This window comes from Rhineura floridana, chromosome 6 (assembly GCF_030035675.1).
Source record: "Rhineura floridana isolate rRhiFlo1 chromosome 6, rRhiFlo1.hap2, whole genome shotgun sequence".
Classification (NCBI taxonomy): Eukaryota; Metazoa; Chordata; class Lepidosauria; order Squamata; family Rhineuridae; genus Rhineura; species Rhineura floridana.
The window spans coordinates 96564765-96583170 of NC_084485.1; the positions used below are offsets into that span (position 1 = coordinate 96564765).

The 18406-nt window shown below is 43.7% G+C and overlaps 1 protein-coding gene across 14 annotated transcripts in view; it reads right to left on the reverse strand.

Moving 5' to 3' along the window:
• Positions 1–13350, reverse strand: part of DAB1 (DAB adaptor protein 1) — a 416583-nt gene extending 403233 nt beyond the window's left edge. For 13 of the 14 annotated variants that reach the window (XM_061633172.1, XM_061633171.1, XM_061633183.1 and 10 more), the window contains exon 1: positions 13038–13350. The gene's annotated coding sequence lies outside the window, so the exon portion shown is untranslated. Of the gene's footprint in view, positions 1–11465; positions 11510–13037 lie in introns of all 14 variants that reach the window. The other variant, XM_061633169.1, reaches the window with a different exon arrangement.
• Between the last annotated feature and the right edge of the window lie 5056 nt (positions 13351–18406).

Below are 18406 nucleotides of genomic sequence, written 5' to 3' on the forward strand. Positions count from 1 at the left end.
GGCAACTGGACCTTGGAAGTAGTTAATGCCTCCTTGAGAGAGGGTGTGGTTCCTGTATTTCTTAAGGAAGTGACAGTAAGACACCCCCTTCTTCCCTCCCCCCAAAGCCAATTTTAGATCCTTTGACCATGAATAACTCACCCAATCTTTGCCTTTTGTGGGAAAGCAGGTGGTTGCCTCTGAACTCAAGGAAAGTTTGGATGATACTATCTGGATCCATTTCAGACCCAGTTACGGGGCAGAAACGGCATTGGTCACCATGGTGGATGCCAGAGGATGGACCCATAGTATCCTTCTCGGCTGACAATTGGTATTGGGCCTAGGACAAATAGTATTACAGAGGTTTGATTCTTCTTAGATGGTCATACACACTAAGTGGTGCTGGGAGACTTTTGCTCTGTTCGGTGGCCACCAACCTTCAGAGTCCATTTTGTCCCCTGTGCTGTTTAACCATCTACATGAAGCCACTAGGAGAAGTCATTTGAAGGTTTGGGGTACAGTATCACCAATGTGTTGATGACACTCAGCTCTGTCTTTCCTTTCCATCCTCAGATCCCAGTGAGATTGTTGATGGATGATATCAAACAAGCTGATGTTCTATCCAAGTTGCGGGTGTGAAGATCACCAGCTCCGGAAAGCAGCTTACAGCTGGTGTTGGACATAGCATTTCCCGAAAGACCACATATGCAGTTTGGGAATGATCCTGGATTCAGTTTGACTGGGGAAGCTCAGGTGGCCTCAATACCAAGAGTGCTTTCTACTAATTTTGACTGCCACACCAAACTGCACCCATATCTGGACAGGAATGACCTTGCCACAGTGATCTATGCACTGGTCCTCTCCAGACTAGACTAATATAATGCACTCTAGTGTCAGACTTTATTGATTTAATGTTTACAAATTCTATATTAATTGAAGTGTAATGGAGGGCATCTTTCCTAGCTGGTAAACTGAAAATTTATTGATATGTCATTGTAACATTTTTATTGTTAGTTATTTTTATGTGGTTTGGCAGTACGTCTGAACACTATGAGAAAAGAGTATTTGTAGCACTCATTTTCTGTAATTCACTCAAGTATAGTCAGCAGTTTCAAATGCACATATATAAAAATTTAACTCAATGAAAGCATTACAGATTATCATACCTGACTGGGAAAACTTTGGCTGCACTGTGCAATAATGCACAACTAGTATGAAATCTCTCTTCCTACAAAAAGGATGAGAGGGCAATTCTACAACCACTTACAAAATTATAATCCCATTCATTTCTGAGGGACTGCAGCAGAGCACTGTGAAATGCTACTTGGATTACTCTTAAAGTATTACTGCCAGCATTACTATACAGATGACCGTCCGAGACAAAACAAAGGAAACACAGGTTTAAGCAATAAAATAAGCAACAAAAGGTTTCATCATACCAAGCAAATAGTAAAATGGAAAAATCAATAGCCATTTGGCAACATTTGTGCATCTGAAAACTGGATCAGGTTTAAATATTCTTGCACAGTCAGGATTACTCTTCTGTCAGGGAGAAGGGACAGTATGAGACCTTTTAGAAATAAACTCAGCTAATTCCATACTTTCCTCATGAAATATGTAACTGTAATTGTTTGCCTCTATAGCTCCCCCCCCTTATAAAACAAGAGAGTGATTACTCCCAAGGCATGATGGATCTTGAAATCCACTGCCAGTCAGAGAGGATAGTATTTGGCTAGATGGAACAATGAGCTTACCCAGCATAAATTAGTGTCATAGGTTCAATAGAGTCATGGAATTATCCACAAGGTAAATTTATTTTGGTTTATCATTTTTTTCTACACAATCTACTCATAAATAATGGATTTATTTCAGTATAAAGGCTTCTATGAAGAAGTAGAGAAAATCAGAGTTCCTGATATGGAGCCCCTTCAATATGCAGAACCTAGACTTTTCACACAAGTCCTTCCTGGGAGATCGTTCCCAAGATGACATACAAAACATTTGTGCTTCTCCACTCTGCCGTTTTTGAGACATCTAGCACCACAAAAGAATGAAGCTGAGATATAGCATAGGTGTCCCTACATTTCTCATTAATTTACTCATAATTCAAAGCACTAGTTTTTATCCATAAAATCTTTAACTGTTCACTCTTACACAGCCAAAGCCATCTTCATTTTGATATTCCACTACAAATTGAAAACTTTGTCTTGTTCTGGACTGATGCCAGATTCCACAAAGAAAGAGGCAAGGCTGGTCAATGGCTGTTGGACCATGGGTAGATCTAAGTGAGCCACTTGCTCCAACAAAAGTTGGGACCAGAGTGAGACCTTTCACCCCTCCCCCAGACGCCATCCCCTTATATAGAATGCCAGAACCTTAAAGGGCCAACCCTCTGGTCTGAAGATGGGCACTCTTCCTCCATTCCATACCCCTTCTTCCTGGTGTGCTCCTGATGCTGCTGGGCTGGTTATGTGTGATGGGAGGCATCTGGTTCTTCACACTCAGGGGAAGGTGCCCATGAGGGTTCAGGGTCTGGCCCTATAGGCCTTGGTGGTCTTGGAGGTTCCTCTGGGGGCTCTGTGTCCAGATCATTGCTAGATTCTGGGATCATGATAAGGTCAAAGAAAGAGCAACGTTTTTATTTTACCAGCAGCACATCAAGTTTGGACAGCAAAAGCACACGGACAGGGCTTATTGGTAGCTCAGATTAAGAAGGCCCTGCCCCTGGAGTGCATCCAATGCTGAGCCTCATATGCCTTCCAAAAGTGCTCAGGCAGAATACTCCTAAACTCTGCTGTTCAAGCTGGCCAGCATAGAAGATCAGCTGCAGGTTTTCTTTCTCTTTTTTGCTGTGGCAGCTCCAAGCCTATGCAGCTGAGGATCTGTGGGCTGGATACAAAGCCAAGGGTGTCACCCCACAGCCACACTCTTTCAGGGCTTTTCCACTGGCTACTGCTAGCAGTAGTATCCCATTCCCTGGGCACAGCAGGGGACTTTGCAGCAGCAACACAGGAAGACAGAGCCAGTGGACAGTTTCCTCTCCCTTATTTTATTGTGGCATAGATCAGGGATTAGAATTGCACTGCAATGTCTTATTTTAAATTAACCTGCTATTATCTGTCTTCAGCCTTTAGAAGAAGCAGTATATATATATTAATATCTAATCTGTATGTGTTAACACACACAATAAAGCAATTCCTACTTTTCAGGAGCATATATGAATTCCAAAGGAAAAAGTATTTAGTGAGTACCACCCTACATCGTTATAGGTCCTGGCTTTTCTTGCTCAGTTGTACCCACTGGGAGCTATGGCTTGTAAATACATTCAAGCATGCTGACTGCCTCAACACAGTCTGCTCATGCAGTGGCTCTTACTCTTGATGCCCTATAGCTGCTATCTCTAGATGACAATCTCTGTTTCTGGTATCACTTCATCATATAGGGCCACAGGTCAAGGGACACGCACTAGATCTTTCACCAGCTGAGATAAAAAAGAAAAATCAATTTCAATCATCATAAAATGAGGCCACTGGTATGTGCACGCACAGACAATAGATTCCACTAAGAAACATAAGAGCAATCTCCTCCTCCCTTGCTGTCCTGAAATGGTCTTAAATCATCACACAAGTCCACAGAAACACAGGCCACTGATAAGCAATCCATTTTGAGCTCTAACATTATATATATAAATACACCAAAAATTATTTTTCCTCCAAGTGTAAAGAACATGAAATGGAAATGGACTGCCTTCAAGTTGATCCAACTTACGGCGACCCTATGAATAGGTTTTCATGGTAAGCGGTATTCAGAGGTGGTTAACCATTGCCTTCCTCTGAGGCTGAGAGGCAGTGACTGGCCCAGTGAGCTTCATGGTTGTGTGGGGATTCGAACCCTGGTCTCCCAGGTCATAGTCCAACACTCTAACCACTATACTACACTGGTTTTCAAAAAGAACATATTGCATGCAATTAAAGAAACTGGCGAGTGTGAGAGGATTAGACACAAATATCATCTTCAAATGATCATCAGAAATCCATAGATATCCCTGTTAGCTGTATTTTTAATTTTTTTTTTTTTAAAGGGAAAATATTTATTTCTAGCACAATTCTGTACATGTCTACTCAGACGTTAGGCCCTATGCAGTTGAAAAGGTGTTATTTGCAAGTAAGTGTTGTAACCTCAGTTTAAAGCATTGCTCCAAAATCATTTATTAAAGGCAGGTATTAAATATTTACAGCAAGTGCTATTCCAAGATATTGATCAAAACACTTAGCAATAACTTCCTGTTATTTTTTTAAAAATAAATACAGCACCAAAGAGCAGATTGATATTGGCATTTTTAACAAGATTGATATATTCTCTGCAGCTTCCACAATTCTGCATCCAGCAATAGAAACATACTGTGCAACAGCTTGTGAGATGAGCTCCATCAACAATAAGTAATTTTTATTCAGTCTGAATAGCTGAAAACAATGAAGGTGATTAAATACTGCAGACATATAGTCAGAATTTAGGAAACTGGCATAATAATTATACTAATAAAAATAGTTCCCTGCGAAATAATTATTTAGTTTGGGAACTACTTCGTGCCTCATTTTACTGAGAGAATTTAGGAAATGACAAACACTCCAACAAACTTTTCCAGTTTATTGTATAGATTGAAAATTAATCTGCCTTTCTTATCTCTCAAAAATCTTTTCCACTCAGCCAGTCATTCAAAGCCATATATTTCATTTACAATCTTATGTAATATAAAGTGTCAGTAAAAGTATATAGCTAAAAGCAGAGCTTGGAATTAGTTACAAGTAGTTACTTGTAATTCATTACTTTTTTGAGGAAGAGTGGGCAATTCCTTCACATTTTGATTGTAATAGAACTAGGAGTAATTTTATTACTTTTGTGGAGTAATTGTAATGTTTCCAGCATTACTTTTGGGCATTACTGGGGGGGGGGAAGCAGGGGAAGTCTTCTCCTCCTCTGATTTGTGGATGAAAACCATGTACCTCAAAGTGGGCTTCTGTGTAGCGTCGCTCTTTCCTCATGCTCTGTGGGTGGGTAGGTGGCGATGAGGGAGAAGATGGAGAGTGAGACAGGGTGGAGTGGAGAAAACAATTGTTTAAAAAAATGGATGGTGGTGGTGAAGAATGGAGTGGAGGGGAAAAGCAGCTGGAGGGCAAGAACATGGATAATGGAGAAGGAGGCAGCAGCAGAATGGAGATAAAGAACTGTGGAGGTAAAAGATGGCAGTGTGCGTGTGTGTGTGAATACTGTGTTTGCACTTGGCACACCAAGTGGCCTCCACCACCCTCTCTGGCTATTGTGCTGCATTTGCAGTATTTTAACTGTTTTGCATCTCAGGGGAAAATGTTTGCTTGAGTGAGTGTCCCTTAGTTGGTGGTAGTGCAGGGTCTGGGAGGTGTTTAAGTGAGATTATGCTTGCTGGCTGAGGGTGTGTGTGTTGCACTTGGTTTGATGTGCAAAGATCTGAGTAGTGGCCTCTGCCTCCTTCCCTCCCTCCCCACCTCCCTTACCAGCGGAGGGACCACCATTGCTATCTTATGAATAAAAAGAATTATTCTACTACCTCTGTATGTGTGTGTTTATTTTTAATGTAGTTTTAGGCTACTTAGATGTGCAGCAACCAAGGCCAGCACCTTGTAGGTGTTTTTTTAAAAAAGTAACTGAAATGTAATTGTAGTGATTACTTTTGAGAAATCAGTTACTTTCAGAGCAATTGTAATTGTAATGGTAATTACTACTTTTTGGGGCCATGTAATTGTAACTGTAATTTATTACTTTTTAAAAGTAATCTTCCAAGCTCCGGCTAAAAGGCATGTCCAGTGTAAGTAGTCCCTGAACACATGATCTCCATTTCTGCAAGGCACAATCCATGAGTCTGAAGTCTTCTCACTGCACAGGCCTCTGTAAAGAAGTTACAATCAATGCATGGAGATTACAGAGACGACCAGCAGGTGTGATCCAAATCCCTCTGCCACCACATACATTTCTAAACAGCAGTTTGACCATCTGGATTGGGCTATAATGTACTCTCCAGATAAGGTATATTTTTAAAATACTCATTTCCTACAATCAGAAAACTGCCTCAAAAAGTGGTCTTTTCAACAAGTATTGGTTCTTTCCTAAAATAGAATTATAATGATCTTTACAGTCCCTCTCTTCTTCATGAAACTATAACTCATTCCATAGAAAAGACATCACTGGTGGATCTACACTAAGACATTTTGTTGTCAATTTCTATAACTTTTAGATCCTCACTCTGTTTTTAAACAGAGTTGGGCAGAACCATCGCTTAGCTTTGCTAAGGTTTCACAGACCCATAAAACCTTGGCTTAGTGTGAACATGTGAGTGTGCAAGCTCTCACAGAGGAGCTCGCAGCTGCTTTGCTCCTGCCCTGTCTGTTTGTTGTCACTCTGCACTGATCTAAGCCAAGGTTCAGCATGTCATCCAAACTCAGTTTTGTGGCTAAGCTCTCTCCAGAGTAACCACAAGTTGTAACCAAGAACAAACTTTATATACAAGACAGGTTTTAATTTGAGCACTGATATTCCACCACAGGTGTCTTTTACATTAAGACTTTTTCCCCTAGTAAAAGTTGCCTTTTACATTAAGACTTTCCCCTAGTAAAAGTTGCCCTCATGATGGAGAGCACTAATATTTAAAACTGCCAAAATTTTAAGAACAATCAAGTCTTGTGGCATCTTGGAGACTAGCAAAGCAATCCAAACCCGCAATCAACCATGCTGGAGGGTTTTTTTGTGAGACTGCCAGGAGGAAGGCTCCACCACCAGTCTCTACCTGCTGAAAGCACGCGGAAGCTTCCTTGCTGGTAATAGCCAGCACAACCCCCAAAAGCCAGTCCAGCTATCAGAAAGTTGAGATTGCAGACATTTCCTGCTCCCACACACCTTTTGACCTGGTCAGCACGAGTGGTGGGCCTCTAAATGCGACAGCAGCTCTGTTATACTGTTAAGCCCTGCTGCTGTACACCAGAGGTGAGGATTGTATACTAATGCATTTATCATGTGAAGGGTGCTGAGAAGAGGCTCCTGTTCCCCTGACAGAGCTCCAGTGGCCAGACTGGTTTAACAGTCAGGCACTCTGACTGAAGGTCTATGAAGGGAACAGGGCGTCTCCTAGCAACTCTCAGCACCCTTCACTAACTACACTTCCCAGGATTCTTTGAGGGAAGCCATGACTGTCCAAAGTGAAATAAAGGCCTGGTGTGGATGTGGCCAGGGAAAGCCTTGGTTTAAATTTGAGTGGGAAGCTGCATGTGCCTGCTGTAGAATAAAAAGCTGGGGGAACCACTGAAAAGCAATAATACTGTTCACAATGTTTTCCTTTTGGAAAGGAAAGGGATTTTCCCTCTGCCCAGTGCCAACCCACCCAATTTCCTCCCCTCCACCTTCTCCTCCCCTCCCTGCCCCTCCCCTCCCCTCCCTGCCCCTCCCCCAGGTCAGTGTTGGACTAGGACCTGGGAGACCAGGGTTTGAATCCCCACACCGCCATGAAGCTCACTGGGTGACCTTGGGCCAGTCACTGCCTCTCAGCCTCAGAGGAAGGCAATGGTAAAACCACCTCGGAATACCATTTACCATGACAACCCTATTCAAAGGGTTGCCATAAGTTCAGTAGACTTGAAGGCAGTCCATTTCCATTTTCAAACATGATTGCACAGAAATAAATCCCATTGAACTCAAAAAGTATGCAAATGATCAAACTAGAGTTGCCATGCCCAGCCTCCAAGAGGTCTTCTGTATCTTTAAAAGTTGTGCAGGGGGAAGGGAGAATTTCACCTTGTGGTTTTTCCCATTACATTGTTGCAAGAAAACCTGTGCTTGGCTGAATTTTCTCTTCTCTTAAAGATACAGAATCATTCTCAGGCGTTGAGCCTGGCAACCCTAGATCAAACCCACCCTCCTTCTCCCTCCTATCCACTTCCTCTTGCTCCTTCCCTCCCCCTTCCTTTGCCCCTCCCTCCCCATCCCCTTCCAATCCCCTCCTTCCTATTCCTCCTCCTCCTCCTCCTCCCCCTCCCCTTCCTCCTCCCCATGGTGTTATTCTGAGATATATTCTAGGTGAGAAACAAAATGGCAGCCAACAGATGTTGGGAAGAGTGCTACCGACATCAGTGAAATTCAGCCCCCCACCCCTAAAAATCTTGTCAACCTCAGAAATGTTATCCCTCCCTCTTGTTTTGCAGCCCCAAATGGCTGCCAAATAGGCCAGCCCTATCTCGTTCGTATTCCTTCATCATACCCAAACTGCTAGTGATGTATATTGGTGCTTTGTGTACCCCAAATGAAGAGAATCAGGGTGATTTGGGTCATGATCTCATAATCTAGAGTCACACTGTACCATTAACAAGGCTTGTCAAGGCAGAGTAGGGAAACCCTAAGCTTCCCAGTCACTCGGTTTCTCCAAAAAGTTAAATGCACAGCCTTCCACAACTCCTTTTTCCTTTCTGATAAATGAAACCACTGACTAGAGAAACACCTGGAGCTCAAGAGGGTAGGGAGTAGAAAGGAAAGGGGAGAAGCAGACAGGTGGGGATGTTTCATTTTAACAGAAAAGTCTAGCTTTAAATCACAGTGAATTATTTTCTAAGGCCACTCCAGTAACACTGATTTGAGAGAGGAATGCTGAAGTAAATAAATACAGTTGGTCTTCACGTAGGTCATCATTTTCATCTGAGTTTTGGCTGTGAGAGCAGAGTGTAAGTGGCAGAGTTAGACTGTTGGGGTGGCCTGCTTCTTTCTAAATCATTATTTTTCCTAACAAACTACTTAAAATCATAGCTCTCTCTCTCTCTCTCTTATTCTTATGGAAGGTACATTCAGGAAGGGGGTGTTGTGAGAAATAACCAACTTTTCCCATGTTTTAATAACGAAAGTAAATTCACCTTGCACAATAGCGCCTGGATGTAGCTGTCTGAACTCTGGCAAGCTTCTTATCTAGGGATATGTCCTTCATATGCCTAGTTTTCAAACTGATTGCCCACAAAAAAATTGGGGAGGTAACATGATTTCCCACCCAAAAATGGTAAAGTCTGCCCTTGCAGGAAACTTTCCTAAATTTGGCAGGCTTCATTTTCTCAAAAGGGGTAACCCTGCCTGCAAGGTTCATCCAGTTTGGGCAGACAATAAACATGTTTGAGACGTTTTCTTTTTTTAAAAAATGCAAAGGTTCCCTGCATGTAATCCCCTGAATGCATCTGCCTGAAATGTGACAGATTTAGTATATGCTGAAGGTGCTCCTTGTGATGTTCCTGCTTATAGTGTAAATATGGTAAGTGCTGTTTATATAGAAGACATATGGTAAATGGAGTGAAAGAGGAGGGGGGTGTACATGAGCAGTAGAATGCTGGATGATTGGCTGAGCGTTTGAATGGCTGGGAGTATAAATGGAAGAATGACAGTTGAATCTGGGTGGATGTTGGGAGTGTGGAGAAAGAGGTGTTTGAGGGTGGATGTTGGGAGTGTGGAGAAAGAGATGTTTGAGGGTGGAGGTCAGGAGTGTGGAGAAAGAGGGAGTTGGAGTTCTGATTAATAATAAGTCAAGTACAAAACAGGAATAGATGAAACCATACGCTTGTGAAACATTCTAAAACTAATCTTGTTATTTCTGATATTTAATAAATACTTATTTGGTTTACCAAAGGCCTGATCCTTGGCTGAGGGATATACATACCAGAAGGGAGGGCAAGGTAATTACCAAGGCTGAACAAAAACAGTATCTAATGGCGGCAGGGGTGAAGGGAGGAATAATAACAATTCAAGTATCCAGAACAACCCAGAGTTGTATGCGTTATCTATAAAGATACAAGGGGGTTGGGAACAGCATAAGCATGCAGTCACAAAAGTAAGCAACTAGAGAGAGACTCAGGCAAAGTCTCTGGGAGTATTGGTTATAGGATGTGACTGGTGGTGCTGCCTAGCAGGGGGATCTAGTGAGATCTGTGCTAGAGCGGAGTGAGAAACCATATAAAGGATGGTCCGGACTGGTGGTATCCCTGGTGGTGCCTAGTGAAAGGCATTAGCCACAAGCAGGTGGGAACCTGACAGGGAGAACCAGGGAAGGACGTCACAATCCTCTGCTTGCAAATTTCATTCACTTATGTAAAAAGGAAAAAGTTATCATCATGTTTAGATTCCACATTATAATCAACAGAATGAAACAGAGCTTCAGATTTACCAGATCAGATAAGATCCAAATAACTAAATGACACAGTGGAACCAAAACAGATAGGTCTGCTTCCAAATGCTACAGATACAGATACAAGGTGAATTTTGTGGTTGCTGCACAGTGTACACCCCATCAACCACCATGCAAATGGTACAAATAGGGCTACACTACTGCAATGGTTTTCTTCAAATCATACATTGAGCAGTTTCCTTTAACAAATTCATCACCTTGAATTAATACTATGTGAGTCTCTAGAGCTCTTTTTTAAAGTTTGCTGGGAATACTGATTTCAATGATGAGTAGGGTTCCCAGGATGCAACCCAGAGAAAGGGCCTAGGTATTTCAAAAAACTGTTTCATAGCCATTATGGAGGTATGCATTTTTACACACAGGAAGAGGGAGAACTAAGATCTAGTTTTCCCCTTCAAGCTATACAGAGACATGTAGAAGTCTGAACAGACACAAACTCTCAGACACAGGCTTGTATCCAATGCAGCGCTAAGCAAGCACAAGGGTTTCTGCTTATGTAACAAGACTTCCTTCCCCTATGCACTTCCTAAACCTGTTCTCCAACCTTCCAGAACAGATTGGGAGGGCAAGGCCCAGGGGGACAAGAGTGGGGAAGACCCCTTGCCCAAGCTGTAATCCTTGTGCTGATGGGACACTTAGCACTGTATTCCATATGAGCCATTGTCTCTTAGCAGTTATGGTATATGTGCCTGTGCATTTCACTAGATGCCTCTGAACAGGTGGATTTGGGTGAAAAGGACTCTGCCACATCCTTAGTAGGCTTTCTTCTCACCCAGTCATTACTCTGGTGGCAAGGGAATGCATCCATGTAACTCTGCAATGTTCATGGAGCTTGTCTTAAAGGAACAGACACCCTTCTCTGATTTGCAACATGACAACTCTGCTTCTAACACTTTTTGTGCTTTCTGTGCCCCATTCATAGGGGAGGAGAGGAAGCTAAAATCCCAAAGCATCATACAAAAGGGGGAAAATAGACAGATGAGTAGTGCTTTAAAAAATATGAGCCTCAGTAATCATACACCTTTTTTAAATGGACAGTAGAGAGCAGCACAATGATGTTCAGGAGATGCATTATGAAAGTGACAGATTGCAAGCAAGATCATCCCAAGCATATATCGGTTTAGGCTCAAATCAATGCTGAGCAGAGTTGCAAACAATAAAGGCTTTATTTTTCCTAATTTGGACTTAGAATTTCCTCTATGTAAGCAGTATTGAAATCAGAAAGTTTGCCTATCTGATGTGCAATTACCTTATGAACAGCCCCAAGGAACTGCCAAAGTATGTGCATCATAACTGTGCATAATAGTAAACACAGAAGAAAAAGAAGCTTATTTTTGTGGGCTGTCACAATAACATGACATTGTGTATAACAATAATGGAATGATGGGAACTATTACTCAGTCACACAACAAACTGTGTTTTCATCACACATGCAGCATTCCAGCAGGAACTATGGATCCTGATTATTATTAACAGTTTTTTTAAAAGCCCACAATCACATCTTTTTGTTTCCTCATCTCTCCTGTGCTTTTTAGTTTGGAAGTAGATGTAAGTAATTATAGGGACAAGGTTGATCTTCATAGGGGTTTATAAATGAAAAACACAGAATAAGAAGTCTGTCTTATAAAATAATACGAACTGTCCTATAAAGAATGCATGTCACAAATCTGGAAAGAAGCTTTCTCACTGTTTGGGTTTAAAGATACAAGCAGCAGAACCTGCTCCTTTATATATCAGGAGGAAGTATGGAGAATGCAAGACAAGTTGAAGATGAGTATGGGACGAACGCTGCTGTCAGTGCCTGGAGAATCTCTGCCTTGTAATGAAGTAGGAAAATAATGAGGAGCTTGAAGCATTTTTCCTCAGCAGAGCAATTACAGGGGATTCTACCCTCCCCCTTCATGCCTGTGCTCAGGAAGCCAGCAGTCCAAGGAGGCAGAAAGAGAGCATCCACTGCCTCTTTTTAAAAAAATATTTTGCCAGTTGCTACATCCTGACAGACAAGGGACAGAATATCATAGCATGCTTCTTTTTGCTGATTTGTAGGATGGGTGACCTCCAGAAAACTTGCCTCTCCACTATTCAGATCTGGGGCGGGGGTGCTGCCTACCTTTCTAAATCAACGCATAGATTGACGGGGGAGGGGGACACAATTATTACAGGGAGAACTCTTCGCTTCCTATTTATCCAAAGTCGGGGACGGGCAGAGGAGTAACCGCCACTTGTTCCGTCAATGGGGCAAGCCCAAATGCAATACAAATGAAGAGGTTTATGTTGTATCCGCGCTCGCGCCCACACACACACACACAAAATATAGCCCACAGGCGCACACGTGTTCCACTTTGTTTTCATTCGGAAGGGTCGGTAAAGGGGAGAGAGCGGGCACCTGTTATTCAGAGGAACTGAGCCTTTCAGGCTTCTACCCAAAATCTCAGGTCCTTCTCCTGAGATGCTAAATTTGTCGTCAAGCTCCTGCAGGGGAGAATGGGAGCCGCCGATGGGATGCCAAAAAGACTGGCCGGGGAGGAAGGGGAGTCATCGGCGGACAATGGCCTCTCTACTTTCAAGGGTCGCTACCCATGCCCAAGGCGCGAGCGCGCGGGGGTTGCCCTCGTGCTGGAGTCCCCAAGGGCTGAGGGAAGAGCTTGGGAGCGCCTCGCCGCGGTGATACACGCAGTTTCTCTCTCTCTCTCTCTCTCTCTCTCTCTCACACACACACACACACACACACACACACACACTTCCCCCGACGCGAATTCACAGGCTACTCCTCCCCTCCCCAGCGCCTCCTGCCCAGCCCGTTCCCTCGGCCCAGACTTACCTTGCCCGGCCAAGCCCTCCCTCCTGCCCATGGTGCGCACGGTCGGCGACCCAAGCGGCTGCTCTCCGCCGCCCGCCTGCTCGCTCACTCGGCGGCCTGCCTCTCTCTCTCTCTCTTCCCCGTTCAGCCCTCGCGCTGCTCTGGCAGCTCCTCCATCCCCCTCCCCTCGATGGGTGCATCCGCCCCCTGCCGCCTTTGCCCTCTCAGGCCCTCGACGACGATGTTAAGCTGAGGCCAGCCAGAGAGAGCGGCGGGGGAGAGCGAAGGAGGAAAGGAAGGGTCGCTTGCTGCTGCTGCTGCTGCTGCTAACGCGTCCTCTCCCCTCCGAATGAGAGGCGAGGGAGACTGGGGGAGCGGGCGGGGAAGGGAGCAGATTTAGAGCCCTTTTTATTATTTATTTCTGAAGCGGCGTGAGGATGTCCCCGGCGGGTAAAAAGGATGGGGGCGGGAGAGAGAAAACCACGCTGGATTTCCCTCACGCGACTTGCAGCCCTGCTTGTCCAGCGAAAGAAGCGTTCCTGGCAAATCTAGAAACACGCCGCCTCTCTTTCTCCCTTTTTTTTCCGCCTGCTTTCTCTGTCCCCATTCTCCACGCACGCTATCCCTGAACACTTTGGTATGAAGACACCTAGGCAAGTGGCGGCCAAACTTTGGGAAAACGTGGCTCTCTAGTTTCTACGCTTCCGACCCTCCACTCCCCCCCTGCATTGAAACTGGGCGCGCGTGGAAAGAAAGTGGGGGGGGAGGAGATGTCTGAACGCCTGTAGAGACGCACAGAGACTTTTCAACCAAGCTATAGCAATATACCTGGGAAGCTGCTTATAGCAAATTGCTGTCACATCCCTCTCACAGATCTCTCTACTTCTGCATCTTGTGTTTTGTTTTATTTTTTTAAAAAAAAAAACTGATTGGAGGAGGAGAGCTTTTATAATTACACCTAGAAAAAATAACTTTAATTTGCCAATTTCATTAAATGATGGTGTTGAAGAGAGATGCTGGAAATTATATATAGTTACAGACATTCTGTGCTACAGAAAGAAACAGCAGTATGCTATAAATCCAGAATTTCCTCTGACAGTGCCTTGAATAGAGATCTCCCTCAAGAAATCTGTTTGATTCTGAAGTTCTTGCATCCCATTTTGAGGCATCAAATTCCCAACCAGGATGCACAGTGTTGTATTTTTCACACTTCATTTCATCCATTTCATGCCCCTGCACCTTTTGCATGCTCCTTAATGGCATACCAGCCATTTTTCATTAATAAATCATTATGAGGAAGGATAAATCTGGAGTGAAATTGTGCACTATCTGGAACCTACTGAAAATAGGTCATTTCTTGGAAAGTGGGGTTGTTGCTGTTGTTCATAGTTATGTTGCTAGCACTTTTTTCTTCCCTAGAAACATCATAACAACAAATAATGTGATGGGTTGTTGTTGGGTTTGTTTTTTTTCCCGGGGCTTCTCTCAGTCACCCATGAAAATTTAATGAGGCATTTAGGGCTGCTACCTCCAGAGTCAACGAGCTGAGCATATGTAGTCTAATGTACTTGCTGCTAATAGGTCTACTGCAAGCAGATCAGAAGTCATAGAGACGCTATCTTCTCAACACAAAATCCACGACCCATTAAACCTATTCTGTGTTAGCAGCTTCTCTCCACAAATATCACCCTGTCCATCCTTTAGAAAGTAAAGACAGGGGCATTCACATAGCTTCCTGAAAGAACCTGCATTAAAATTAAAGAAAGCATATTTGTGAGAGCGTGTTTGACAGATATATAAAAGCTTGCCTCTAGAGATCCTTCAAAGCCATGACATTACAAGAGACAGTTTAGGGTGTGATCCAAATCAAATCTCGATCCACTGCACTGCGCATCCAATCAAGGAGTGAAATGAGGGGACCTCATTCTGCTCCCTGAGAGTGTGGAGAGGCAGAAGTACTATGAGTGTGTTTCCTGCCAGCAGCAGCCAAAGGAGGGAGGGTCTGAGCCTGCCTCGTCACTTGATGGCATCAAGCCTGATTTAGGCCCAATCCCTAATGCAACCTCCAGGCTGGCATTACCCAGAGCATGTTTTTGCCTCCCTATTCCACCCTCACCCCTTCTTTCACCCCAACTAGCATGAGTGACAGGACTATAGATGTGGTGGTGGCTCCACCACTCTGTCGCACACCTAGCCTGCCTGGCCAGTGTTTGGATTGCTCTGCCAAACTGAGAAAGAATGACTGGCCCAAGGTGACCCAGTGAATTTCATATCTGAGCAGGGATTTGAACCTGGGTCTTCCATGTCCTAGTAGAACACTCTAACCACAACATCACACTGGCTTTTTAAAAGGCCATTAATATTAATAGGATTTAATATGACTAACTCTGTGTTGGACTGTGAACATGAAATATAACCCTCTCTGCTAAGTTTAAATAGGGTTTTGAACAACCTTCAAAGTTTGGATCCTAAGTTATATCATAGGTAACAGTCTCATGCAAGTATTTTGATACATCATAAAGATATCAGATCTTATTTATCAATAGAAATTATGATATTCACTCCTGGAATGTATTGATTCAAGTCACACTTTTAAAATTTTTTTTTAAATATAAAGAAGCAAAATTGCTCATGATACTTCAATATGAATGCAAATGAGCATACTGTAATTATACTATGCAATTTTCTATTTAAAAATAAAATAAAAAATTGAACAGACCTGAAAGTAATTTGAATTGCAATTCTTCATTGTATCCTTTTATTATGCAAGAGTTACCATAAGTAATCTGTTCCAATTTAATGCAAAATATTTTTAGTTCATAACTTTACATTGAAGGTAATTGAATGAGGACATTTAAATGCTCATGGATCTTTCTCCCCAAGTAGGCAGAGCCAAAAAGTACTACTCTTGTGCAAATCCCATGTGTTTGACACTGCAATCATATGCATGCCTGCTTGGAACCCTGACATATTTAGTTCACATGATTTACTTCCAAACAAATGTGTAGCCTCTGTGGAGCTTTGGCAGAATTGGTAGATTGAAAGGCAAGGGGGTGCCAAATTAATAGGGCCTGGGGGCTCATCTAATTTTGAGAGACTTCTAGTTGCTTCTCTTCCCTGGGTCACATCCCACCCCATCAAAAAAGACAGAGAGAGAGGGAGGAGGGAGAGAGTCAGATTATTTGCTTTCCCATGAGGTTTGGATAAAAAATGGATCCAGGAGAATTAAAACAGAGTCTCTTAAATCTGCAAGTTTTTACAGAGTATCCCCCCCAAATACCATCAAATTAAAGCTTATACATGAACTGAACTATACAAACAAACAAACAAACCAGGTCCTGTGCTTGCCAGCACCACAAAAACACTGATCCAAGGTACAGATCATTATGGATCTTCATGATTGTTTTATATGAAAAAATGAAATGGACTGCCTTCAAGTCGATTCCAACATGGCGACCCTATGAATAGGGCTTTCATGGAAAGCGGTATTCAGAGGGGATATACCACTGCCTCCCTCTAAGGCTGAGAGGCAGTGACTGGCCCAAGGTCACCCAGTGAGCTTCATGGCTGTGTAGAGATTCAAACCCTGGTCTCCCAGGTCGTAGTCCAGCACCTTAACCACTACACCACACTGGCTCCCACACCACACTGGCAGGATCACAAAAAAACTGCCCATAAATAACAGAGCACACCTGTGGATGTAGAGGCAAACTATAATTTAATTTATAATTTAAGAATGACTTTAAGGGGTCTCTTGTAAAAAATATGAAGATCCACAAGAATCTATGCTTTGGATCTATGCTTTTGCACCATGGCAGTGCTGGAAAACAATGAATACTTTTACAGTTCAGTCAATGAAGGCAGATGTGTTTTGATGGTGATTGGGAGGGAGGGAAGTCTTGAAAAAATGGTTTATTTTCTGGATCTGACTCTGTGTGTGCGTGTGTCTGTGTGCATGTGTGTGTATGCCTTCTCTCCCTCCCTCCCTCCCTGGCATTCCATTCTCCCCATCAGTGAATCTGTGTGTCATCCTTCGACCAGTCTCCCAAATTGCTTTCCTGTCCCTCACACCCTCAGTCACTCTGCATTCTCTTCAGCTGTTCAGAAGCACATTGAGCTGAAAGAGAAAGTGTGTCGTGAGCCAGACAAGAGAGGAAGCTGGTCAAAGGAGAGTCAGAAGATGAGGACTTGGACTGGGAGCCAAGGGTGGGGGATGACAGTGGGGTGAACTCGCAGGATGCCTCAAACCTTGTCTCAGACGGTACAGTTCTGCTCCCAACTTCCCTGCAGAATCACTACCTAGCTCATTGGACACTCTCTAGCGGGACTAGCCCCTGCTGCCTGCCTCTGAGACACAGCCAGGCATGTCAGGCATTTCCCCACCTAGTGCTGCCCAGTTTCCCACACCCAAACTAACTGTTAGAAGCCCCCTTCCATCAGAGGGGGAGCTGGAGATCAAACCACCTTCACTGCGTGCTTGGAGGCACCAGAGGTGGGAAGTTGAACAGTCGGAGCTGAGGAGGAGCCTAAGTGTGCTTGTGTGATCCAAGCCTACTTAAGCTGACTCAGGGGGGGAACCCAGTTGCTGAGTCAACATCTTAGTGCAGCACTAGCATGCTTAGTCAGTGTTAGCTAGGTTAATGAAGCACATTGCTTTTGATGTATCTATAACTTTAATAAAAAGAGAAAAACCCACAGACAGGTCTGCGACTGAGTCCATCGACGATGGGCAGGACAAAGTGGGAGAGAACATTACTCTTCCAACTTCCTTCTTCAGATCCATGTACTTTCCAGGCAGGGTGGGGAAGGTAACCACCCTCACCGCCTTATGACAAAGGGCTTGGGGTGGGGAGGTTCATATTTTTTGCAGACACTAGAAGTCAAGAGTACCATTGTGAGAGTACCATTCTGCCCATGGGTGCCACATTGATGATCCCAGGCATGGAACAAACATTTTCCAGTGGCAACCATGTACTTAAGGAGATACTGAGACTGGACTCTTAATCTTGCAAAAGTCTTCATGATGTGCAATCTTGAGTTAGAATGATTACATGGGTAGAAGGAACAGCTAGGAGACACTATTACCCCAAGTCTCAAATACAAGCATCTCCCACCCAGTCCTTTCATCACAACAGTTTATATCAGGAATGGGCTTTACATTAGGAATGGGGTGCCTATGGCTCCTTGGACATTGCTGGACTACAACTCTCACAATCCCTGTCCATTGCCCATATTGACTGGGGCCAATAGGAATTGGAGACCAACAACCTCTGGAGGGCCACAGGTTCCTCACCCCTGCTTTATTTCATTGGACAGCAACCAATTTAACAGGGCCATTATTTGAACTGACTAGGGCTCCGGGGTGACCAATATTTGCTTCACTCACTTGC